This window comes from Prionailurus bengalensis, chromosome E2, assembly GCF_016509475.1.
Source record: "Prionailurus bengalensis isolate Pbe53 chromosome E2, Fcat_Pben_1.1_paternal_pri, whole genome shotgun sequence".
Classification (NCBI taxonomy): domain Eukaryota; kingdom Metazoa; phylum Chordata; class Mammalia; order Carnivora; family Felidae; genus Prionailurus; species Prionailurus bengalensis.
This window is the reverse complement of record NC_057352.1, coordinates 19433800-19459172: the sequence shown is the minus strand read 5'-3', so window position 1 is coordinate 19459172 and position 25373 is coordinate 19433800. Positions and strand designations below refer to the sequence as shown.

General features: G+C 41.8%; 1 pseudogene; it reads right to left on the bottom strand.

Annotated features, from left to right (window-relative positions):
- Window positions 1-748: 748 nt before the first annotated feature.
- Window positions 749-25373, bottom strand: part of LOC122494304 — a 32708-nt pseudogene continuing 8083 nt past the window's right edge.

The following is a 25373-nucleotide window of genomic DNA, read 5'->3' as shown; positions in this document are numbered from 1 at the left end:
TTTTAAGTTAAAAATAGAATTACCCTATGACCCAGCAATTGCACTACTAGGTATTTAGCCAAATGATACAAAAATACTGATCTGATGGGGCACACGCACACCAATGTTTATAGCAGCACTATCAACAATACTTAGGAAAGAGCCCAGATGTGTACTGACTGATGAATGGATAAAGAAGATGCGGTGTATATATATACAATGGAATATTACTCAGCCTTCAAAAAGAGTGATATCTTGCCATTTGTGACAACTTCAGTGGAGCTAGAGTATATTATGCTAAGTGAAATAAGTCAGTCAGAGAAAGACAAATACCATATGATTTCACTCGTGGAATTTAAGAAACAAAACAGATGAACATAGGGGAAAGAAGAAAAAAATAGAGGAGGCAAACCATAACAGACTATTAACTATAGGGAACAAACTGAGGGTTGCTAGAGGGGGGAAGTGGGCGGGGGATGGGCTAAATGGGTGATGGGTATTAAGGAGGGCACTTGTGATGAGCACTGGGTGTTATATGTAAGTGATGAATCACTAAATTCTACTCCTGAAACCAATATTACACTATGTTAACTAACTAGAACTTAAATAAAAATTTGAAACACACAAAAAACATAACCTACATTGCAGTTCTAGTTGTACTGACTAAAATCTATATGCCTGTAAAGGCAGTTGGTTGTGCTTAATGGAGCTCTTGAGAATCAAGTACAGAGTAACATATAAAAGATGGGTTTGAAAACTTTGAAGAATTTTAAGACAGACTTAATTTTTCATGAGTTTTCCAAAGCCAGTCACGATATTCACTTAACTTATGGTCTTCAGCACGCACCTGCTTCCATTCATTGATGCAAAAAATTCAGTAAGAGTCGTTGCCCTATTTGTCCATCCCATGAAACTCAATCAGCTACCTCCACTGTTTTGCCAGATATTCATCTGAGAACTTGATAATGGCTTTGGTTCAAAGATTGTAGAGAAAAAGAGGTTTAAGAAGTTCTGACACTTCATGGGACACCTGGGTGGCTCAGTGAGTTGAACATCTGACTTCTGCCTAGGTCATGATCTTGCCGTTCCTGGGTTTGAGCCCCGCATCAAGCTCTGGGCTGCCACTCAGAGCCTGGAGCCTGTTCTAGATTCAGTGTCTCCCTCTCTCTCTCCTTCCCCCATTCATGCTCGGTCTCTCTGTGTCTCTCAAAAATAAATAAACATTAAAATTTTTTGGAAAAAAAATAAAAGTTCTGACACATCTCTTCAGTCTGCAGTTCTTGCTACCTCAGCTGAAGGATACTTCTCCAGAAACTCCGAAAGCTCAGGTGTTGCCACTTTGCCTGAGGTCTGATTGAGAGATATAGTAGCAATGAGGAGCTTCTGTGGATCATGGAAAAGTATTTCTTGGACAAGATTAAAAGGTGACCGAGGAGGTGTCCACTTCCTAAAGGTTTTACGTCTTGGGGGGCTAAGAGCTTCTTTGTAGTATTTGTTGGAAAAATATATGTTTGTTTTCCTTTTTCCTTTTTTTTTTAACTTTATTTTATTTTTGAGAGAGAGAGAGAGAGAGAGAGAGAGAGAGAGAGAGAGAGAGAGAGAGCATGAGCGTGCACAAGTAGGGGAGGGGCAGCGAGGGAGAGAGAATCCCAAGCAGGCTCCAGGCTTGAGCCCAATGCAGGGCTTGAGCTCACAAACCGCGAGACCTTGACCTGAGCTGAAACCAAGAGTCGGATGCTTAACCGACTGAGCCGCCCAGGCGCCCCTCCTTTTTTCTATTTGTGTCTGTGGAATGGTATCTTCTTGATATATTTTCACATAAATAGTCTTTCTCGGTTTCATGAGCAGTTGTCCATTTCAGAGCCACATTTTTAAATGTCAGTATGCAAATGTTCCTTCCTTTCCCTGACTTCTACTTTTGTTTTTATTTCCTTGGCTTCTAAAAAGATTTCTTCCCACTTCTCGTTGTGTTCTGCTTCTTCAGCTGAACATAATTTGTTTATGATGCCAGAAGTTATTTGTTCAAAACAAAAATTTGATCCGGAACTCAATGATTTTTCTTCTACAAGTCTCTTTTCTTCATTGGTTACACGAGGTTCTTGTTGTTCACTCCAGATTCAGAAACGGAGGAAGTTTTATCAAGCGACAATGGTTCACTTTTAGCAGCTGCCTTATTATACTCAGATTCTCTTTCCCTATTACTGTGAGCAGAATCTGGAAAACCCTTCCAACATCCTGTTTTAGTTTCTTTAATTTGAATTCCTTTCAAAATAGTCATCTTTCCTTTGCACTCTCTAACCTTTCTGGAGTCAACATCATTGACACCCTCATCTTCTTTAAAGTTAGATAGTCCTGGGGCACCTGGGTGGCTCAGTCAGTTAAGCGTCTGACTTCAGTTCAGGTCATGATCTCACAGTTCATGAGTTTGAGCCCTACATTGGGCTCTGTGCTGACAGCTCAGAGCCTGGAGCCTGCTTCAGATTCTGTGTCTCCCTCTCTCTGTCTCTGTCCCTCCCTCACTCACACTCTATCTACTCTCTCTCAAGAATAAATGAAACATTTAAAAATAAATAAGTAATAAAGTCAGATAGTCCTGGGGCACCTGGGTGGCACAGTCAGTTAAGTGTCTGACTTCAGCTCAGGTCATGATCTCACGGTTTGTGAGTTCGAGCCTTGCGTCGGGCTCTGTGCTGACAGCTCAGAGCCTGGAGCCTGCTTTGGATTCTGTGTGTGTCTCTCTCTGCCCCTTCCCTGCTCATTCTCTGTCTCTCTCTGTCTCTCAAAAATGAAAAAACGTTAAAAAACTTTTTTTAATAAAAAAATTTAAAAAATAAAGTTAGATAGTCCTGTGCTAGCTTGCCCTTCCAAACTATAACTTGGCAGGGGAAAGACATCTTTTTTCCCACCAGCCCCATGTCCTGATGTTCTGGTTTGAAGTGATACTTTCATTTTGCATTTGGGATGTCAGAAGTGCTATGCTGTAGTCTTTATATCTGGACTTGATGCTCCTTTTAGAAAGTACAGTAAAATCAAACTCTTCCAGCATAAGAGAAGTCTCTCCATTTATGTGAAGATAATTAGCAAGTGAACTTTCGGATCTCAACGTCAGTCCTTGTGGGCTGATAAAATATCCATCGAATCTTCCTGCTGTTTTCCCTGACCGCCTTTGCTTCACAACTCTTTCCCATCCGCCTGGGACAGACTTCCAGCATTCCATCACTGCATACAGTACCAGCAATCTGAGCAGGAGCAAGGGATTTTTACAGCAGGGGATTCCACCCACCGCTGCTTTTTATCCCCCCTTGTTTCTCACTTCTCCCACTCTTTCTGATGCCAGAGCCACATGTTCCTCCCAGAGATCATAGGGCCAGTCTTGGGCTAAGCGCCTACTGGAGGTGCTTAGTCCCACAGTCCCCCAGGCTCCAACCCTCCATCCCAGCCATGCCCTTCAAGTGGGCTCCAGTGGCAACAACAGGTCGAGAGAGGATGTGATGCCCTAGGAGTGGAGAACAAGATGTGAAACCTTCAGTTCAGAGCTCTAGGCTGAAACCAAAAGCCGAAGACAGTGCAAGTCTATTAGACTCTACAGCTGCTTTCTGGCCGCCCCCTTGGCTGCAGGTGCCATCTCCATGGCTCAGCCAATCAAGTCCCACAGAAGCTCTTTAATAAAGGGAGTTGGGATCACTCATCACCTTCGTGGAAAATAATGACAGGTGTATCCCTACCTCGTTTCACACACAAAAAAATGATTTTGCAGGTGAATTAAAGTTCTGAATGTGAAAAGCAAGACTTTAAATTTTCAGAAGGAAATATAGGAAAATAGATTCATGATCTCAAGGTAATTTTCTTTAACAAGAGGGGGGAAACCACAAACCGTAAAGAAAATACTGTTGCATGTGATTACATTACAGAAGCACCACCAACAAAGTGAAAAGACAAGGCTACGAAGGAGGGCTTTCTGCAATACATACAACTAACAGAGGATAGTTAATAGCCTAGCTATATAAATAACTCCTACAAACCAGGGGGACCTGGCTGGCTCAGTGGGTAAAGCACACGACTCTTGGTCTCCAGCTTTTGAGTTTGCCCACCGTGGGTGTAGACGTGACTTAAAAATAAAATATTTTTAAAAACTAAAAAAAAAAAAAACAATTGCAATGAGCTAAGAATAATAGTGTGCACACTCAGCAATTACCTAATAATGTTGGAAGCATGGAGGGATGACAACAGAGCATGCTTATAGCAGCAGAGATAAAAAGGAGGGGTCAATTCTCATTCTCCAATGAAAAAGATAGTGGCTGGAACTGAAAACCCAAGAAGTAGCAATACAAGTATGCTATTTAGAAATATCAGCTAGAAGACTTGTGTTTTCCCGGGGGGAGGGGAAGTGGCAAAATGAACAAAGGGAGAGGGGACAGATGATGCTGGTTTCTACAGTGAACCTTGCAGGATTATCAACTTTGAATAAAAATTATAAACAAATGAAACCCAGTAAATAAAGGAACCCAGTAAAAAAAGATACCTCATGGGGCAGGAAAAAAAACCCTTTTAAATTGTAATTAATGTTTTTGGAGAGAAAAGATATTTCATCCAGGAAATAAGATTAGGAATTCTGGAAAATGGACACTCAAAAAAAAAAAAATTTCAACAATTCAAAGATTCCATAGAAGAGATTTTTTAAAGTCAGGAAAATTTTCCAGAAGAGAGAGAGAGAGAGAGAGAGAGAGAGAGAGAAATAACACATCTGAAACTGATCTCTTGATCTTAGTCTCAGAACTGCTTATCACATCATCTTCCTCATATCTATAAATGGCAGGTTTTCTTCCAGTTGCTTGACTTATTTCTTTGTCCGACACCCTACCTCCAATCCATCAGAAAAAAAACTGTTGGTGTCACTTCAAAATGTACCAAGTTCCTTCATCGTCTTGTTGGTTTAGTACAACAGTGTCCAGGCCAGCCTCTTTGCTTTAGGCTTTGCACTCCTGCTAGCCATTTGCAATACAGCACTCAGAATTATTATTTTAAAATAGAAGTCAAATCAGGTCACTCCTGTGTTCAGAACCCACCAGGGATTTCCGATCTTAGAGTCAAGTCTTTACAGTGGCCTACAGAATCTGGCTCCCTCCTATCTTTCTGACTCTCATATGTTACTCTTTTCTTACATCAGAACAGACACTGGGCTTAATGAATGAACAAGGTCATACTGTGCACCACCATCGGGGCTGAAAGATCACTAACCAAATTGTTAAAGGGCTTGTTTCATCACTGCTCATCCCTAGGAGTCTCAGCATGGTGTGCAAAGTTAAAATTCAATGTTTTTGTTCCCCTTCAATCAGAATTTCTAGGCAACATCTTGTTGGAACCCTAGGGTCCCACAAACCCCGAGTTGAGAAACTGGATTCAGTCCTTCTGTTTTGCCCTCTCTGGATTAACCCAAGTCTCAATTATTTTTCTCCTATATTATCCTTATAAACATTCTTACAGTGATCTTTTCATTAGTAATCACTGTATGTATGCTTACTTAAAAATAGTTGTTGGAGGGGGCGCCTGGGTGGCTCAGTCGGTTAAGTGTCCCACTCTTGATTTCAGCTCAGGTCATTATCTCGTGGTTCGTGGGTTTGAGCCCCACATCAGGCTCTGAGCTGATGGTATGGAGGCTGCTTGGTGTTCCCTCTCTCTCCCTCTCTCTCTCTGTTCCTCTCCCACTTGTGCTTGCTTGCTCTCTCTCTCTGAAAATAAACTTTAAAAAAAAATAGTTGTTGTAGAATTCTTTAAATTAGTGCCTTTATCACTTTCTAAATAATACAAGAAACTCAGCTCCATTTTTAATACGCTCTTGCCTTTTTTTCCTATATATTGTTGTCATACGTTCTACTTCTGTGTATATTACATGGGGCACCTGGGTGGCTCAGTCAGTTCAGTGTCTGACTTTGGCTCAGGTCATGATCTCACAGTTTGTAGGTTCAAGCCCTGCATCTGACTCTGTGCTGATGGTTCAGAGCCTGGAGCCTGCTTCAGATTCTGTGTCTCCCTCTCTCTCTGCCCCTCCCCTGCTCACACTCTGTCTCTCTGTCTCTCTGTCTCTCTCTCTCTCTCTCTCTCTCTCAAAATTAAATACACATTTAAAAAAATTTTTTAATACTTTTGTATATATTACAAATTTTATAAAATACTATCATTATTGCTTTCTAAATAAGAAATGCTCCTTTGTATTGATCACGTATTTTTTGTTTCTGGTGATCTTCCTTTTTGCATTGCATGCTTCTGTCCAAGGCCATTTTCCTTTAGCCTAAGGAACTCCCTTAATTTCACTTCAAAAATGTCTTTGAAGGATATTTTTACTGGATGTGTGAATATAGGTTGTTGGTTTTTTCCAGCACTTTAAAGATGTTATCCATTGTCTTGGTGTTTCTCAGTTTCTGTTGAAAAACCAGAAGTCTTCCCAGGGACCTCTGTTTAACGGCTCATTGGCCTGACCTGTGTCAAATGGTCACCCATGGCTTGAAAGCTGGGAATTCTAACATTTCCATATTTCCAGCCTCTACTGCAGAGCAAGGTCAGGGAGAAGGGAGTTGGACTCAGTGTTGTGTGAAATGGAAATATATGAGTGTTGTATTGGTAGTATCAGAAGAGATGTATTCAAAGGCACTGTCTGGGGATAATCTCTAATATAAAGTGGCTGTTTAGATGTGGAGGGAGAAGGAAAGGATAACCCTAAGGTGTGTAGACTAACTGAAAGAGTAATGATAAAATTCACCGAAATATGAATATCCAGGATACATTGTTTGGGGGGGAAAGATGAGTTTAGTTAAAACCTAATGAGTTTGAGAGATTGACAGGCATAAAATTCCTACTGATTTTTCATGTTGATATTGTACCCAGCCATCTCACTAGTTCTGACGACTATATTTTTCAGTTGTCATGGATTTTTTTTAGGAAAAACAATCATAGTATCTACAAACAATGATAGTTTTTGTTTTCATGCCCATATTTTTATACTAAAAAAAATGTTACAGCATTGCCTCTTCTACTTCACAGTATTGACAAGCAGTCATTCTGATGCTTAATCTTTTTGTGTGTTATTTTTTCCTCTCTATAACCTATTATGATTTTCTCTTTATCCCCAGAAGTCTAACCTTTCATGACTTGGTGTGAGTCTTTTTTTTTTTAATTATCCATCGAGATGAGTACTGAGATGGGTCATTTTAATTTAGAGATTTCGGTTTCCTGAATTAACTAATTATATCCTTTCTCAGCTCTTTCTGATTTCATTTTCTGGAACTCCTCTCATTTGAATGTTAAACCTCATGAACTGATTTTCGCCCTGATTCTCTATGTTTCCTTCTCCCTCTCCCTCTCCCTCTCCCTCTCTCTCTCTCTCTCTCTCCTCTCTCCTCTCTTCTCTCTCCTCTCTCCACCCTTGTTAAGGGTTCCCTTGTTAATGGCAATGTAGGAAGACCTTGAACTCACCTCCTCCACAGACACACCAAATCCATACCTATTTATAGGGAAATTCCTCCTGAAAAAGAACTGAGAGCAGATGGAAAGTGATGTCCAAATGGAGACTGCAGGAGGCAGTTGGATAGGTTTAGGGAAGGTTTAGGGAGAGATCTAGGCTAAAGAAACAAATTTGGAGATCAAAGTATGGATGCTATTTAAAGTCTATAACATGGGGTGCCTGGGTGGCTCAGTCAAACATCTGACTTTGGCTCAGGTCATGATCTCGCAGTTAGTGGGTTCAAGCCCTGCGTTGGGCTCTGTGCTGACAGCTCAGAGCGTGGAGCCTGTTTCAGATTCTGTGTCTCTCTCTCTTTCTCTGCCCCTCCACCCCCCCCTCAAAAATAAATAAACATTAAAAATGTTTTAAAGTCTATAACAGAAAGCAGATCATCCAGTAAAGAGATTTCTAGTAAAGACATTTCTCTGCATATAACAGGGTGATGGGTGAGCCAAGATATGGCAGCCGGGGGCTACAAGAGCCTCCTGACTGGTCATCTCAAACCAAGAGCCTTAATGACCCCAGTGTGACTAAATGAGTGGTTATTTTCTTGTGGGGGCTCTGGTGTGAGAAAGCTTCAGAAGTGGTAGTATAAGGAATGGGAATACAGAGAAGAGGCTCCAAGACTGAGTCCTAGAGTACTCAAAATTTAGACGTTGGGGAGATGAGGAAAAGCCAGCAAAGGAAATTGCAGAAGAGTGAACGGTGATGAAGGAAGTGAGCCAAGACTGTGTGTTCTCTGAAGCCAAGGGTTTACAAACAGTTTGAGGGAGGAAGGAGTGCCTGCTTCAGATGCTGCAGGCTGGTCAAGAAAGGTCTGAGAAATGACCACCGGATTTAACAACACAGGGTCTTTGGTGACCTTCAGTGGAAGGGAACGAGGGCCCGAAATCCTGTGTGCATTCAAGAAAGACTATGACAACTCTTTCAAGGAGTTTTGCTATAAAGGGAAAAGAGAAATAAGTCATCACTAGGGAAGGATATAGGGTAAGGAAGCTTTTTTTTTTTTTTTATCTTACAATAGGTGATATTATAGCAAATGTATCTGTTGATGGGAATGATCCGGTGGATGGGGAAAATGTGAAGATACAGAACAGGGAAAAAACTGCTGGAGCCAGATGCTTGAGAAGGCAAAGGATGGTGGTAGTCAAAGTCACAGGAGGGAAGGCAAAGCTCACACAGAGGGACATGGCTGCTGTGTAGACATGGTGATGGGAGGTCCACAGGTTCTCACTGATTGTTGGAAGTGAGAATGGGAGAGAAAGGATATGAGGTTTCAGGAAAAGAAGTTGGTAAAGGGTCATCCAGGTGAAATCCATTGCCTTCTTCCCTCAGCTTTGAATCCAGAGAAACTGAGCTATTTTAAGGACCTGCTTTTGTCAATACACTATCTAATGTAAAAAGGTCTTATGTATTTATACCTAATCGTTAGCATGAGCTAACAGAAGTGATGAACATTCCTTACAGAAAGCAATTACACTGTACTCCCCACTGTCTCTGCTCTCAACTGCATAGCTTAAGAGCTACTTATACAAAAAGTATCCTTGTACACATCAAACCCATTACTTTAAGAAGCTAGACTCTGTTAAGGAGATGAGCCTAATAATCTAAATGAATAATCTGTACGAATGAAACCATGTCCCAACTTCTCCATAAAAAATGTTAAGAGCAGAACTATGATTTGATTCCAAATGTTTCAAATATTACACCTTAAAATGCATCGGGTTCACATAAACAACTATATAGCACCACGGAAGTTCAGGAGCAGATACCTGAGCCAAAGTCAGACACTTAACCGACTGAGCCACCCAGGCACCGCTAGATCGTGTTTTTTTTTTAATGTTTGTTTATTTATTTTGAGAGAGAGAGAGAAAGAGAGAGCAGGGGAGGTGCAGAGAGAGGGTGAGAGAGCAAATCCCAAGCAGGCTTTGTGCTGCCAGCACAGAACCTGATGTGGGGGCTCAAATCCACAAACCACAAGATCATGACCTGAGCCGAAACCAAGAATCAGATGCTTAATCAACTGAGCCACCCAGGTGCCCCATACACACGCTAAGATTGTAAGTAAATATACTGCAGACAGAAACTGCTTTAGACGGAGAACCAAGATCCCAGAACTTGGATCCCATCCCTCACTACACACACACACACACACACACACACACACACCCCAGGGAACAAGGGCTTGATCAGCTACAGTGAGGATCTGCTCTGGACCAGGCTGTGATGTGAACTTTGACTCGGTTTCTAACCAGCTCACTTAGATCAGTCTCTTGACCATTTTGAGCCTAATACTATGAATTTCCACACTGCAGAGGTGCTGGGACACAACAGAGACTCAATGAATGCAATTATTATTACTATTACTTAACTTCTCTAATCCTATTTCCTATATTTACAAATGCAATGGCTCCTAATACCAGCACCCCTTCCCATGAAGGGCTGCCGTTAGGATCCTGTGAAATCACATACGTGAAGTATGGGCACGTTACAAAATGTTCATCAAAGCAAGAGAGGCTGAAGGAGACCTAAAAGGGTGGGAGTGACAAGACCATTTATTGATACAAAGAAAATGTTTCTATGGGCGCCTGGGCGGCGCAGTCGGTTAAGCATCTGACTTCAGCCAGGTCACGATCTCGGTCCGGGAGTTCGAGCCCCGCGTCAGGCTCTGGGCTGATGGCTCAGAGCCTGGAGCCTGTTTCCGATTCTGTGTCTCCCTCTCTCTCTGCCCCTCCCCCGTTCATGCTCTGTCTCTCTCTGTCCCAAAAATAAATAAACGTTGAAAAAAAAAAAAAAAGAAAAGAAAATGTTTCTATTTTGGGAAAGCTGCATGCTGGAAAGAGAGCCTGGACAGAAAAAAAAAAAAAAAAACTAAAAAGTGGGTAATTGAGAGAGGAAGGCGAGAGAAAACCTGTCTTTGCACATGGTGAAAATTAGGGCATTGATTCCCCTGTTATGTTTATTTCTCACAGATTATTCCAAAGAATAATCTCTTAAAGTGGCTTAAAGCCAAAACTGGTGTTTCTCAAAGTACGGCCCCAAGGGCCACCTCATTTTTACACCCTTGATGAGATTGTTTAAAATACAAATGCCTGGGATGCTCCACCAACGATTCGGATCTTTAAGGCCTGGATCTGAATCCAGAAATTTACCTTTTAATAAACCTCCCAAATAATTCTGATACCACCAAATTCTGAGGACTACCACAGCAGCCTGTGCCACAGGGTAGCCCACGAACCATGAGCTTGTGCCTACACAGAGAAGACTCCTAGCTCCAGGCTGAGCTGGGCCTCCCGCTCACCCCCAGAACACCACAGGCTGGTTCTGCAGTGGTCTGTGTCTCCCCTAAAAGCCGTGGGTTCTGAAAACAGAAAGCTGGCTTTGCGGGAATCGAATTCGTATTAAATGATTATACCATGAGCAAGAATGCTGAAAATCCTGATATAAAACACTGTTATGAATAGGATGAATGGGAGAATCTGCCACACACTGCATTTTGGGTCAGAGAGAGGGAGTTTACAATGCGTATCAAATGTGTCCAAATCGGGGCACCTGGGTGGCTCAGTCAGTTAGGCTTCTGACTTCAGCTCAGGTCACGGTCTCATGGTTCGTGAGTTCCAGTCCCATATTGGGCTCTGTGCTGACAGCTCAGAACCTGAAGCCTGCTTTACATTCTGTGTGTGTCTCTCTCTCTCTCTGCCCCTCCCCCACTCACTTTCTGTCTCTTTCTCTCAAAAATAAATCACTATTTAAAAACCTTTTTTAAATAGTGTACAAATCTTTTGAGCCAGCAGGTTCAACTTTCAAGAAAACCACCCTTAGGGGGGCACCCGGGTGGTTCAGTGGGTTAAGCGTCCACCTTCAGCTAAGGTCACGATCTCACAGTCTGTGGGTTCGAGCCCCACGTCGGGCTCTGTGCCGACAGCTCGGAGCCTGGAGCCTGCTTCGGATTCTGTGCCTCCCTCTCTCTCTGCCCCTCCCCTGCTCGCACTCTCTCTCTCAAAAAATAAATAAGCATTTTAAAAAAAAACACACCTTTAGGAAATAGAGATGTGTGCAAAGATATTCATTGCACCCTACTTATAATAGAAAATAATTTAAACCACTCACCTGAAAATTGTAAACTGGCTAGAAAAATAATGGAACCAGGGTGCCTGGGTGGCTCAGTTGGTTAAGCATCTGACTACAGCCCACATAATGATCTCATGGTTTGTGAGTTCAAGCCCCGCGTCAGGATCCGTGCTCGCAGCTGAGAGCCTAGAGCCTGGGGCCTGCTTTGCATTCTGTCTCCCTCTCTCTCTCTCTCTCTGTCCCTCCCCCACTGACGTTCTGTCTCTCTGCCTCAAACGTAAATAAACTTAAAAAAAATTTTTTTCAATTAAAAATAGAGAAAAGAAAAATAATAGAAACATAAAATAAAATGCTATCTAACTACTAGTATTAACTACTTTTAGAACCCATGTTCTAAAAAATATTTCATGACAAGGAAAAGTGTTTATGATGCTTGTTAAGTAAATAGCTGGTTACAAAATAGCACTAGTATTATATGTAACAAATATACCTTATTTGTTTTATATATGTATTTACATTTATATATATATGTTATATATACAAACACATATTTACCAAACATGGGAGGGAATTAGAAGAATATTGTTTAAACTATTAAGAGTCCTCCCATCCCCCCTTGTTACATATGATAAAATCTAATAAATGCTAAAACTAGTAGACCAAAGTGATTTTTTAATTTTTTTTAACCTTTATTTATTTTTGAGAGAGAGAGACAAAAGTGTGAGCAGGGGAGGAGCAGAGAGAGAGGGAGACATGGAATCTGGAGCAGGCTCCAGGCTCCGAGCTGTCAGCACAGAGCCTGATGCGGGGCTCGAACTCACGAACTGTGAGATCATGACCTGAGCTGAAGCTGGACGCTCAACCGACTGAGCCACCCAGGCACCCCATAGTGGACAAAAGTTTAAAGGCAAATAAGATTTGCATGGTCTCAAAGGTATTGATTAATACAAAAGGAAAGATAGTAACTTTATGGTGGAGAAACCCAGCAGACACCATAATAACCAAGCGATCGAGGTGAATAAAGCCAGTAAAAAGACATCTCAAAATCACAAAGCATTGGATATAACGTGCCAAGAAAAGCACCCTTCTATGGTATTCTTGCCAACGGTACATAATGTCATTGCAATCATGTAGGAATGCCTAACAAATGCAAATCAAGTTATGTTCTACAAAATAACTAGACAGTACTCTCCAAAAGTGTCAAGGTCAAGAAAGACTGGGGAACTGTCACAGATTGGACGAGATTAAGGAGACGTGATGATTAAATGCACCGTTTAACTCTAGATGGGGTCCTGGAACAGAAAAAGGACATTAGTGGAAACACCGGTGAAATTCAGGTCAAGTCGGTAGTTTCATCAGTAGTATTGTATCAATGTCAATGTTCGGGGTTTTTTTTTTTAATTTTTTTTTTAACGTTTATTTATTTTTGAAAGAGAGAGAGACAGAGCATGAATGGGGGAGGGTCAGAGAGAGGGAGACACAGAATCCAAAACAGGCTCCAGGCTCTGAGCTGTCAGCACAGAGCCCAACACAGGGCTCGAACTCACGGACCACGAGATCGTGACCTGAGCCGAAGTCAGCTGCTTAACCGACTGAGCCACCCAGGCGCCCCGATATTCTGGTTTTTGATCACTGTCCTATGGTGTGTAAAATGTTAACATTAGGGGAAGCTGGGTAAAAGACAGGAATTCTTTGTTCTCTTCTATTCCTTTTCAATTGCTCCATAACAAATTGCCACACAATTAGCAGCTTAAAACACTACTCATTTATTATCTCACAGATCCACAGAGTCAGAAGCCTGCAGCAGCATCACTAGATTCTCTGCTCAGGGTCTCACCAGGCTAAAATTCAGATACCCATGGAGGTCATGATTCTCACCTGAGACCCAGGGTCCTCTTGCAAGCTCACTCAGGTTGTTGGCAGGATTGAATTCCTTGCAGTTACAGGAGGACGTTCCATTTCCTTGTTGTGTGTCAGCCAGGGGCCACCCTTATCTTCTAGAGGCCTCCCTCTGGTCTATGCAGGGAGCCCCCTCCAACTCACAGCTAGCAAAAGTGTGTTCATGCTCTGAATCTCTCTGACTTCAGCCAGAGAACGTTCTCCGCTTTTAAGAGCTCTGGTTAAATTGGACCCACCTGGACATTCCAGGCTACTCTCCCTATTTTAAGGTTTGTGACCTTAAATACATCTGCAAAGTCTCCATGGCCATCACCATAATATATTCAGAGGATTCTGAGAGTAGGGCATGGATATTGGGGGGGGGGGGGGTCCACTTTCCTACAAGTATATTTGCAACTTGTCTCCAAGGCTAAAATTAGTTCAAAATTAAAACTTAAAAAGAATGATAATCTCTTGATGGTGATATTTGAAGAAATTGATTTACATTTTTTAAAGCTTATTTTGAGAGAGAGCATGCACAAGCTCGTGTGAGTGGGGGAGGAGCAGAGAGAGAGGGAGACAGAGAATCCCAAGCAGGCTCCACGCTCAGTACGGAGCCTGACCCAGGGCTTGATCTCACGAACCACAAGAGCCAAAATCAAGAGTCAGTTGCTCAAGTGACTGAGCCACCCAGGTGCCCCTGTATTTTACTCTTTTCTAAGTCTTCTGCATTGAGTATATATTTCTGTAGTCATAAAGGGGGATTTCTCTGTTGTCTTGAGTGTGGTATATATATATATGGTGTGTGTATATATATATATATATATATATATATATATATATATATGCTTCAAAAATGCTGTGACAAGTCAGACCACATAAGAAAATCCTGCGGACTTCACAACCGGACTGGCCCAAGAACAGCAAACAAGAATGCCACCAGCCTGTAACCTCCAAAACTCCCTCTTTCTCAGGCAAACACTGCTTGGAATTCAAAGAGAATTCTGAAACTAACTGTCAAGTTAGTCACTTTGTTACAAGGTCTTACCTGTCACAGAGATTCCCCTCCATATACTTTCTGAAGATACCTTGTCATTTGGGAAGTTGAAGTCACTTGAATTGTTTTAGTAATAAGTCAAAATGTTTGAATGGGTTGTTATAAATAAGCCTAGAAATGTCATTTTCATGGAGCCTTGGATCAATTTAGATGTTGTTATTCATTGAATAATGACAGCATCATGCTGTCTTTCTAAAACTCCAACATAGAATAATGAGACCAATTACTGGGTAAACTCAGCCCCGAGGAGGCCAAAAGGGTGGATTTTCTCGGCAGCTGTCCAACTTGGAGAATTCGGAGAAATGGCAGATGTTGTACAGAGGCTGCTGACGATGCAGGGCTGAGCCAGGAACCTCAAAGTATGAGGAGTGTCCTGGAAAAAGGATGGGTGTTCATTTTTTCAAACGAAAAGTTGGGGGGGCATGGATTTAAAATATTTTCCAGGGATTTTTGGCTGGCTCAGTTGGTAGAGCATGTGACTCCTGATCTCGAGGTCATGAGTTCAAGCCCCACATTGGGCACAGAGATTACTTTTAAAAAATTAAAATTCAAAATAAAGTGTTTTCCAAATACAAAGCCTTTCAATAATTCTGCAAGGCATTAACTCTTATTCATTTAATAAATATGTATCAGGCATTGTTTTAGCACTGGAGATACAGTGGCATAGAGCTCACAGCCTGGTGAGAGAAACAAGACATTAAACTAATAACCCCTCAAATAAGTACAAAACCATGACAAATGCTCCAAAGGAAAAGTTCAGGGTCCAATAAGACCTAAGATCCTTAGTCGGAAGGATCAGAAACAAGGATGCTCTGGAGACATGAAGTTTCTTTTTTTTTTTTTCAATTAAACTTCTCATTTTAAGGTAATTGTAGGTTTACATGAAGTTGCAGAAAATAATAGATTTTTTTAAAGATTTTATTTTTAAGTAAACTCTACACCCAACATGGGGCTCAAACTCATGATCCCAAGATCAAGAGTCACACGCTCCGCTGACTGAGCCAGGTGCCCTGAGAGTTGTTGGTTTTTGTTTTGTTTTGTTTTTTAACATTAGTTTTGAGGGTTCTTTATATATTGTAAATACCAGTGCTTTGCTGGATATCTTTCCCTAGTCTGCAGCTTGTCTTTTCATGTCCCTTCACATGGGCTTTAGCAGAGCAAATGTTTTTAATTTTGATGAAGTACAATTTGTCAGTTTTTCCTTCTATGGATTGTGCTTCTGGTAACAAGTCTAAGAAACTTTCTGCCTTGTTCTAGACCCTAAGGATTTTCTCCCGTGGCTTTTTCCTAAAAGCTTTATAGTTTTGCATTTTCCATTTTGAGTTACAGGTCAAGACTCATTTCTTTTGCCTATGAATGTCCAATTGCTCCTACACTGTTTGTGGAAACGCTGTGCCTCCTCTATTGAATTGATTTTGCACTTTTGTCAAAAACAAATTGAGTATGTTTGTTTGGGTCTATTTCTGGATTATGTATTCTGTCCCACTGACTTATGTGTCCATCCCTCCTCCAATTCCACATTGTCTTATTTACTGTAGCTGTATAGTAGGCCTTAAGATTGGGTTAGAGTGGTTCCTTCATTATTCTTCTTTTTAAAAAAAATTGTTTTAATGTGTATTTATTTTTCAGAGAGACAGAGACAGAGTGTGAGCAGGGGAGGGGCAGAGAGAAAGGGAGACAGAATCCGGAACAGGCTCCAGGCTCTGAGCTGTCAGCACAGAGCCCGATGCGGGGCTCTCATTATTCTTCTTTTTAAAACTCATTTTAGGGGCGCCTGGGTGGCTCAGTCGGTTGAGCATCCGACTTCGGCTCGGGTCATGATCTCACGGTTTGTGAGTTCGAGACCCACATCAGGCTTGCTGCTCTCAGCACAGAGCCTGTTTTGGATCCTTTGTCCCCCACTCTCTCTCTGCCTCCCCTACTCACTCTCTCTTGCTCTCTCTCGCTCTCTCTCTCTCTCTCTCTCGAAAATGAATAAACATTAAAAAAATGTTTAAAAAATCATTTTAGCTATTCTTGAGCCTGTGACTTTTTTCCATGAAAGTTTTAGAATAAGCTTATCTACATCTAGAAAGAAAACTGTGCTGGGATTTTAATAGGAATCGAATTAACCCTACAGGTCATTCTGGGGAGTAATAACATCTCTACTACGTTTACAGGTCAAGCCTTCACCTGAGCAAACCCCGCCCCCCCCTCAAACCCCACACCAGCTTCATCCACCACTCCTTCAAGGCACAGAAACAACTGGACATCACAGGAAATGTCCAGCTCTCACTCTGCGGCTCCTGCGGCAAACAAATTGCCCAGATGCTATAGAAAGACTGTCAAACAGTCACCTCACCGAGTGACCTCAGGAGCAGAGGGGCCGGCCTGCGCATGTGCAGAGTCACCCAAGCAGGAGCAGGTTGAACGGGAACAGCATGCAATACGCAAACACACTCCCAGGAACTTAGCCTACAAAACTCACCCTGAAGAAAATGAACTCAAGGAACAGAGGAACACTTCCCCACGCTGCTTCTCACAATCCAAGTCGGAGAGAACAAGAATTCAATAATGCTCAAGGACAAGATGAAAAACAACAGAATGGTATGAAAAGAAAGATTGCAGGCTTACTAAAACTGAGGACCAAAACATTACAGAACAAGTCAATACAATAGAAATGGCAACAAACTAGAACACAGCCAATTATCACATTTATGACAGATGGGAGAAAGGGGGTTTATAGGAATGGCAGTGAACAAAGACTCAAAAGTAAAAGAAATTAAAGCAATTAGAGAGAAACAGATGGCTATGGAGGTTAGGGGATAGGATGATTGGTGACCCTGCTGTGAAAACCCAGCAAATGGAAAAGAAGTTTTCAAAGAAAAAACACAAGAGGGGCACTTGGGTGACTCAGTTGGCTGAATGTCCGACTTCAGCTCGGGTCGTGATCTCACGGTCCGTGAGTTCGAGCCCCGCGTGGGGCTCTGTGCTGACAGCTCAGAGCCTGGATCCTGCTTCACATTCTGTATCTCCCTCTCTCTCTGCCCCTCCCCCAGTTGCACTCTGTCTCTTTCTGTCAAAAAAAATTTTTTTTAATTAAAAAAAGAAGCTTAATGTTAATAAACAATGTTTATTTAATGCTTATTTAATGGTGGTTATTTCTGGCTGATGGGCAATGAAAGGGTTATATATTTTTTTTAGTTTTATCATTGCCATTTTCTGTATTATTTGAACTCTGTAGAATAAACAAACATTATTATCAAATTAAAAGGTTCTGGGACCCAATTTCCACTGTAGTGGGAGTGGGATTCCTTTACGGCACCAATTTTTGGAACACCAGCAGGATGTCCCACAATTCAACTCAATTCTGATACTTTTTTTATGTTTTGTTTTTTTTATTTTATATTTGAGAGAGCGTGAGCGAGCGCGAACAGGGGAGGGACGGAGAGATGGAGACGGAATCTGAAGCAGGCTCCAGGCTCTGAGCTGTCAGCACAAAGCCTGATGAGGGGCTCAAACTCACAAACCATGAGATCATGACCTGAGCTGAAGTCGGACGCCCAACTGACTGAGCCAGCCGGGCACCCCAATTCTGATACTTTCTACCCGGGGATGGCACCAGATTCCACAGGTTAAGTTCTTGGAGAACTGAGCTCACCCCCAATTTCAGACACTGGTTGCAAACCCAGTTTATCACCCAGGCTTCTGACCAACAGGTTATAGATTAGAGGCTCCAATGACCCCTGCCTTGGGTGGATTAATATGTTGGGGCAATCCACAAAACTCAGAGATTACCAGTTTATTATAAAAGGATAGAACTCAGGAACAGCCGGATAGAGTTGATGCACAGGACAAGGTGCAGGGACAGGGCACAGAGCTTCCATGCCCTCTCAAAGCATGTCACTCTCCCCCAAATTTCCACGCGTTCATCAACAGTAAAGCTCCCTGAACTCCCATCCTTCTGGGATTTTTGTTAGTTTATTTATTTTGAAAGAGACAAAGATAGCGCAACTAGGGGAGAGGCACAGAGAGAGGAGACAGAGAATCCCAAGCAGGCTCCACACTGTCAGCTCAGAGCCCGACGTGGGGCTCGAACTCACAAAACCGCGAGATCATGACCTGAGCTGAAACCAAGAGTCAGACGCCTAACTGACTTAGGCCCCAGGCGCCCCCATCCTTCTGGGTTTTTATGGAGGCTTCATTACATAGGCATGACTGATGAAATCATTGGTCACCAGCAACTGATCCAACCTTCAGCTCCTCTCCCTTCCCTAGAGGGCTGGGGTGAGACTGAAAGTCCCAAGCCTTTAATTACACAGTTGCTTCTTCTGGCAACCAGCCCTCATCCGTAGGTGCTTTCCGAAAGTCACTTTATTAACATAGTATAAGAAAAACCTTTAAGCTATCACCACTTAGGAAATTCCAAGTGTTTAGGGAGCTGTGATCCAGGAACCATGGACAAAAAACAAATATATCAGTAATATACATTTGACTATCTGAATGACAAAATACATATTTCTTTTTCAAAATAGGTATTTCTTATAAATCACGGTATCACATAAAGTGATAGTGATTTTACTTTAAAAGTGATATTTAAAGCAAACAGGCAAACACGTTAGCAGGACCTAGTCCTCTAAGTGGTAGGAGTGTAAATGATTGTTACTTTCTTCTTTGACCTTGCTGTGCATTTTCAATTTCCAAAAAATAACAAGTAAATAAACAAGAGTAGAGGCAAGAATGTTGCCAGCAAAAGAAATGGCGTGAATGCCGAACCTAGAGGAAGGAGATTGGTGTCACCCAGAAACTAAAGGAAAACAGTACGGAACAGAAAGTCCTACAACGTGAGGCAGAGGGGTAGAAAACCACCACCAGTGGGGCACCTGGGTGGCTCAGTCAGTTAAGCGTCTGACTTCGGCTCAGGTCATGATCTCATGGCTCGTGAGTTCGAGCCCCGCATCACTCTGTGCTGACAGCTCAGAGCCTGGAACCTGCTTCGGATTCTGTGTCTCCCTCTCTCTCTCTATCCCTCCCCCGCTCGTGCTCTGTCTCTCTCTCTTTGTCTCAAACATAAATAAACATTAAAAAACAAATTTAAAAGAAAAGAAAAGAAAAGAAAACCACCACCAGAGCTTGCTGGCCACTCTGGAACCCTGGAATGTCATTCATAAGCTTGCCTCTGATCAAAACTTAATCCACTCCAATAACTGCACTTTCCATCCTGAGCCACAACTAAAAATGGTCTTTAAATACTTGAAAATTGGGTGTTTGGAGTTGTCTGTAATACCACCATGGCCAAAACAGTGCACTTTGTGGACAACTCTATATTCAGTCCACCACACACCTTCCTGTCCTAAAACAGACTTTCCCGTGTTCTAGAATAGTTGAGTCAAAAGTTAAACCAAAGATATTAAATATGTCACACAATTGGGGCACCTGGGTGGCCCAGTCAGTTAAGCGTCTGACTCTTGGTTTTGGCTCAGGTCACGGTCTCACAGTTTGTGCGTTCGAACCCTGCATCAGGCTCTGCGCTGACAGCATGGAGCCTGCTTGGCAGTCTCTCTCTCCCCACCCCCCCTGCCCCTCCCCTGCTCTCACTCTCTCTCTCAAAATAAACAAATAAAATTAAAAAGAAAAACATGCCACATAATTAAAATAATGGTAAATCAACCCTACGAGGTTGTAACAAGCTACAAATGAAAAATGAGCTTTACCCTATATGTTAACCACTATTTAGTATTTCAGAAAGTTTCTCCAGAAACATTGTTCCAACTGTCAGCAAAGACAACAGTCAAACATCTAAAACTAGATGGCAGCACCTGCCTGCTACAAATGGAAGTCACACTGCTGTCATCTTTCAAACATCAAAAATAATCAGGAATCAAAAGTGAAAATTCTAGGAGTTGATACAATTTAGTTTACAAATTTCAAACACTGTTAATATTCATTCATACTTTTCTTCTTACTATTGAGTTTGCCTAAACTAAGTATGAGTTCATGAGCTTTTAACAGTAATACTTGTTTAGATATGAGAGAAGCAGAAGATCCAAGCAGTCCAGAGCTCATATGGCCCACGTCTCTGCTTCAAGTTCCCACCAAAGGGTTGGTACACAATCATCATCACTGCATGAAATCCAAGAAGTCATTTGAGAAATGGAATAACATCATATTTTAGTTTTTTTCATATATACATATGAAAAAAATACATATATATATTTATACTGTTATACCAAAACACACACACACTGTGTGTGTATGTGTGTGTGTGTGTGTGTGTGTGTGTGTGTGTGTGTGTATATATATATAACATTCCATAGGCAACATCTCACTTAATTTGCACAACACTGTAAGGCAATTATCAATATCTTCATTTTACAAGTGAGGTACTAAAGTTCAGAGATACTGAGGGTCTTATGTGAAGTCATAAGTGCAGAGCCGGATAGAGTCCGGGTCTTCTTGGCTCTAAATTCAGGGGGGCTCTTCACCTCACATTTATTTGACAAAAGTAGTTGACCACTCTATCCCTACAGTAAACTCATGGCCACTATCCCTACTCCACCCCACCCGGTTACTATCCCATCATCCTATCATTTCCCTCCAAAATTATTTTATATACTGTCTCCTTCTTCCTCCCTCGATACCTAACAAAATAGACATACATTCATTTTGAACACATCTTCCACAACACATGTTCTAGAAGGGTAGGGACTTTGTCCGTCTTGTCACCAATACCTGCTTCAGTGTCTGGAATGTAGCAGGCATGCCATAAAAATGAAATGAAATGAAGGATTTCTTGGGCACAAGACTTATTCAAAAGTCTTCAAACTTATAGCATGTGTAGGACTTACAGTCCTAGGGGGCATGAGAAAGCAATACACCTTTGAGACTCCTGGTTGGATCAAGAAATCTACCCAATGTTACAGTTTTCCTAGAAGACTGGTCTTCCAGAAGACATAGCATCCTCAGTTCTGTGCATCACCACATCATGTCTGGCCCCAGGAAAATCCAGTTCTATTTTCTGCTTATGAAAATCTTGTTTTGTAAGATATCCTTGATGTTTTATGGTATATAGTTTTCTTTATCTTCATTTATACTTATATTAAAACACACACACACACACACACACACACACACACACACCCTTATTAAGGGCCTAGTACTTGCAAATCATTTGCTTCATATAAAATCATTTTGCCTACATAAAAAGCAACTTAATTGTTTAAAAACGATTTTTAGCTTTATTTATTTATTTTGAGGGGGAGGGGCAGAGAGGAGGAGAAGGAGAATCCCAAGCAGGCTCCAAGCTCAGTGCAGAGCCCGACTCAGGGCCCCATCTCATTACCCTGAGATCGTGACCTGAGCCAAAATCAAGAGTTGGTCGCTTAACTGACTGAGCCACCCAGATGCCCTTTGATTTTTTTTTTTTAATGTAACTTCATACCAGGGACAGGAGTTCACAAATTGAATGGAGTTAGAAAATAATAATAAAGAAGTAAACAGAAAAATGTAAATAACAGCCTAACAAAACTACCATCACAAGGTGCCACAAGGTTAGCTGTTAAATATGAACAAATTATTTGCTATAGAAATTCTCAGGAAGGAAAACACTTGAAGTTGGACTGGAAAGAAAAAACATCAGAGAAGACAGAAAATGAATGTGAATTAGCCCTTGAAGAATGAGTAGGATTCATTAAAGCACAAAAACTGAAAAAGTCGTGAAAGCTCGAATAATCTCATTTTGCTAAAGAAGAGAGTGTGGTTTAGTGAGAAATCAGAAAGAAGGCTCAGAGCAGAATGGACTCAACTCATTGAGGACCATTAATGCCAGGATGAGATTTATTTTACAGCCAATGAGAGCTACTTCAAGGTTTAATGGAGGGCCTTCCTATGATCAATGTGGTATTTTAGGAAGATTATTCTGGCAAGGTAGGAGACTGAAGGATGAGAGGAAACTGTCACTAATCCACTCAGCCTTCCCTGTAGGGAATTTTCCGTTTTTTAACATAAGCTTTGAGAACAGAGTTACCCCCCAAACAACAGCGCCTGGATGGATATCTCCAGGACGTTCACTGCTGCACGTACCTTGTTTAGTTGGAAGAGATCACAGATAACCAAAATGCAGGCCGACTTATTCAAGCTCTGTGTCTCAATGAGGTAAAAGAAGATAAGTCTTTACTCAGCCCATAGCCACTGGGCAAGCAGAAGACGCCTCTAGTTGGCTTACTCCTCCCTTACCTCCAGACAAAACACCTGCGTTACTAGGTCACCTCATTTTGTTCCAGTCAGGTCCATCTGCTTATTCTTTAACAACATCTGTGAGTATAACGTAAGATCCCGATGCTGTTCCCTACCCTCTCTTGTACCCGACATCAACGTTCACAATGTTAGGTGCTTGGACTTTGAGGCTTCAGATCCCTTTACTTTTTGCCTTTTTTTTTTTTTTTTTTTTTTTTTTTTTTTGGCTGTGATGGCAATGGTCATGTCTTTGCAGCTGAGACAAAGACCAATTATTTGTATCTTGGTCTCTACTCTTTACATTGTAGGGCTTCATCCTCTGTGATAGATTCGGTTGTCAGGTGAGGGCAGTGAGTTGTCTCTACTCTTCAAAGCACTGTAAATACGCGGGTGAGTCTGTGTATTCTGCAAAACAGCATCTTGAAAAAGAAGCTGAGAAACACTCACTCCCTTTCTGTGCTTGGCATAAAATATACCCACCAGCAGAAAACTACAAGATTGTGCCTCTAATGGTTCAGTCTCAGACTTACCTTTATTTTCTTAAACACTTTAAAGGATATACAGTTAAGGATATATCTTCCTGCTCAAATATTATCAATCTCCTAATACCTTCAAATAAAAGGTAAGAAACTAATGAAAGGAAAGAAACTAATATTTCTGGGGTGTCTTAGGTACCAGGCCCTCTTCTAAGAAATGTTCATAGGGGCACCTGGGTGGCTCGGTCAGTTGAGCATAGGACTTCGGCTCAGATCATGATTTCACAGTTCCTGAGTTAGAGCCCCACATTGAGCTCGCTGCCATCAGCACAGAGCCCTCTTCGGATCCTCTGCCCCCCTCTCTGCCCCTCCCCTACTTGCACTCTCAAAAATAAATCAAAACATTAAAAAAAGTTTTCATACATTATTCATTTACTCTTCAAAACAACCCTTGTATGTGAGTACTATCCCCATTTTACAGATGAGGAAACTAAGGTTGAAGAAGGTTAAGTCACTTGGCCAAGGTGACGTAGAGTGTAAGCAGTGGACCCAGGATTGAAACCCAGCCCCTTCTTCACTGTACTTCCCAGCCCACCTGACCTTCACATGGCTTTCAGGCTCTGAACAACGTAGCCCCAAACTGACTCCCCAACCTAATACACATTTTCACAGCTCTTATTTTGTTATACATAAATCAAAGTTGTTTCTCCAATCTAATTTTATTATTTCAAAAAGACAAAAAAAAGAACATGATAGGAAAGCAACCAGCAGTTGCTGAAGCTGAATTGACACGTGTTTTACAACCTAGCCATTCTACTCCTGGGTAAATACCAACAGAAACATGCAGGTATTCTTTAATTTTTTTATTTGAGTATAGTTGGTATACAATGTTGCATTAGTGGCAGGTGCACAACATCGTGATTCACCTTCTCTATACATGCTTTGCTCACCCCAAGTGGAACGATGGTCACAGAAGGGACAAAGATTTATACGAGGAAATTATAAATAGGAATAAGAATGGATAAACTGGGGGCGCCTGGGTGGTTCAGTCGGTTAAGCGTCCGACTTCGGCTCAGGTCACGATCTTGCGGTATGTGAGTTCGAGCCCCGCGTCGGGCTCTGTGCTGACTGCTCAGAGCCTGGAGCTTGTTTCAGATTCTGTGTCTCCCTCTCTTTCTGACCCTCACCTGTTCATGCTCTGTCTCTCTCTGTCGCAAAAATAAATAAACGTTAAAAAACATTTAAAAAAAAAAAAAAAGAATGGATAAACTGCAACAACACACACATATGAATCTCACAAACATAATGTTGAGCAAAAGAAGCTGGGCATGAAAAAGTACGTATTCTGTGGTTTCATTTATACGAAGTTCAAAAGCAGGCAAAACTTTATCTAGCACATGAGAAGTTAGGATAGCAGTTATCTGCTCCCCCAGGTGCAGGGGAGCAGATGTGACCAGAGGGGAGCTGATGTCCTAGCACAAATCAAGGCTGCAGCACCAAACTGTCAGAGTCATTGTATTCTTCATAGCCCTGCCCTCACAATGGGGCCTGGGAGGCAGGGCCAGTTTTACTCATCAAGAATGTTCTTGATGAAACAGTAAATATTATTAATGTTCCTAAATCTTGCTCTTGAATATACATCTTCTTAACATTTTAATATAAGAGGCGCCTGTCTTGATGAAGCTGTAAATATTATTAATGCTCCTAAATCTTTCCCTTGAATATAAATCTTAACATTTTAATATAAGGGGTGCCTGGGTGGCTCAGTCAGTTAAGTGTCTGACTCTTTTTTTTTTTTAATGTTTATTCATTTTTTGAGACAGAGAGAGAGAGAGAGAGAGAGAGAGAGAGAGAGAGAGAAGGTGAGGGAGGGGTAGAGACAGAGGGAGACAAAGAATCCAAAGCAGGCTCTAGGCTCTGAGCTGTCAGCACAGAGTCCTATGTGGGGCTCGAACTCATGAACCACAAGATCATGACCTGAGCCAAAGTCAGAGTCCTAACCAACTGAGTCACCCGGGCGCCCCAAGCAACTGACTCTTGATTTAGGCTCAGGTCTTGATCTCATGGTTCGTGAGCCCCATGCTGGCCTCCCAGCTGACAGCAGGGAGCCTACTTGGGATTCTCTCTCTGTCCTTCCCCTGCGTGTGCACACATGCGTGCACATGCTCTCTCCCTCTCTCTCTCAAAAATAAACATTTTT